This window comes from Vulpes vulpes, chromosome 2, assembly GCF_048418805.1.
Source record: "Vulpes vulpes isolate BD-2025 chromosome 2, VulVul3, whole genome shotgun sequence".
Lineage (NCBI taxonomy): Eukaryota > Metazoa > Chordata > Mammalia > Carnivora > Canidae > Vulpes > Vulpes vulpes.
In genome coordinates this window covers 161,492,856-161,494,489 of record NC_132781.1, presented here as the reverse complement: position 1 = coordinate 161,494,489, position 1,634 = coordinate 161,492,856, and the positions used below count along the sequence as shown (strand labels likewise).

General features: G+C 43.2%; 1 non-coding gene across 1 annotated transcript; it reads right to left on the bottom strand.

The window, feature by feature from the left end:
• Positions 1 to 208: 208 nt before the first annotated feature.
• On the bottom strand, positions 209 to 348 carry LOC112929851 (small nucleolar RNA SNORA70). The gene has a single exon (XR_003237001.1). It is a non-coding gene; the product is annotated as a small nucleolar RNA SNORA70 (small nucleolar RNA).
• Positions 349 to 1,634: the final 1,286 nt, after the last annotated feature.

Sequence of the window (1,634 nt, the reverse complement as noted above, 5' to 3'; positions counted from 1 at the left end):
CTGCAAGGGATTTTGAACTTGGCCCTGCTTAGAGCCTCAATCACATGTTCCTTGGTAGCTCAATCACATGTTCTGCAGCTTGGTACCGGTGGACATAGTGACCTGGCCAATGTGGGCTCTGGTCACTGTGCCCTGAGGTTTTCTAAAGGCACCTGTATACCTATCTGGAGCCTAGATTGGGGACAGCACGAGGTCAGACATGAACGTCCACTGTCTCCAAGGTCCCTGAAGGCAACCCCTTCAAGCAACAAGCTGCATACACTACCAAGGAGGGTACTGTTTGCAGCCATTGCATGCCAGCCCCCAGGGGTGTGCCCCAAACAGAACATTTGGCTTAATTGGCTGGAGATAGATGAACCATTTTATACTCCTTCCCAAAGCCAATTCTATCCTGTATGCAGTCCTTCTCCCCTACTTAAGAACATGGATCCAGTCAAACTCTCCTGCCCACATTGATTATCTATTATATAAGCAGGGTTATAAAAAAGTATTGTAGGGGTGCCTGGGTGGCTCAGTTGGTTAAGTGTCCGACTCTTGGTTTCGGCTCAGGTCATGATCTCAGAGTTGTGAAATCAAGCCCTGTGTGTGCGGCTCTTCACTGAGCACAGTGTCTGTTTGTCCCTGCCCCTCCCTCCACTCTCTTGGTCTCTCTCTCAAATAAATAAAAAATCTTAAAAAATTTTATAATTTCTTCCACCTCAAAACAAGCCAACTTCTCTAGATGCCATATTCCCCAGCTACTCTTTTACCAGCTACCTCTCCATTTTTCTGCTTTCGTTGTGCAGCCAACTCTTTCCATTCTCTATTTAAAAGTCAATTAAGCATTTATTAAACAAATGCAAAATAAATGAACTCAAGATGTTTCACATAGAGATAAGTTCAAATATTCAGAGGGTTTGTCAAGAAAAACAAAAAACCCAAATCTTGTTCTGTTTTTTTTTTTTCAAAAGGCAAAACGATAACCAATGGCTAGAAACATCCAGCATGATATTTGTACAAATATTTTCAATTTCTCCAATATAATAAATGTTATATATATATATTTTTAAAGATTTTATTTATTTATTCATGAGAGACACAGAGAGAGAGAGAGAGAGAGAGAGAGAGAGAGAGGCAGAGACACAGGCAGAGGGAGAAGCAGGCTCCATGCAGGGAGCCCGACGTGGGACTAGATCTCAGGTCTCCAGGATCAGGCCCCAGGCCAAAGGCAGGCGCGCTAAAACCGCTGAGCCACCCGGGTTGCCCTAAATGTTATATTTTTTCAAAATAAGAAAGGAGCTATGCGGGTGCCTTGGCTGGGTCCCTTGGTTGAGCACGTGACTCTTGATCTTGGGCTCCGAAGTTCAAGCCCCACGTGGGTCATAGAGCCTACTAAAAAATAAATAAGAAGAAAGGAGATATGTCTTTTTAAAAATGTAGTACTCTTAGACCTTTCAAGGAAGTCAAATATTCATGATATGTCCTGCGTGCCAGCAACTGATGCACTCATATCATTGGAAATAAACCTCAAGTCAACTAACCAGTTTGTGAAGAAAATGGCCTCTGGGTTGCTCAGCTATATTTAAGTTCTCTACATCAGGGACATGTGGGTGGCTCAGTCAGTTAAGTGTCTGCCTTTGACTCAGGTCATAATA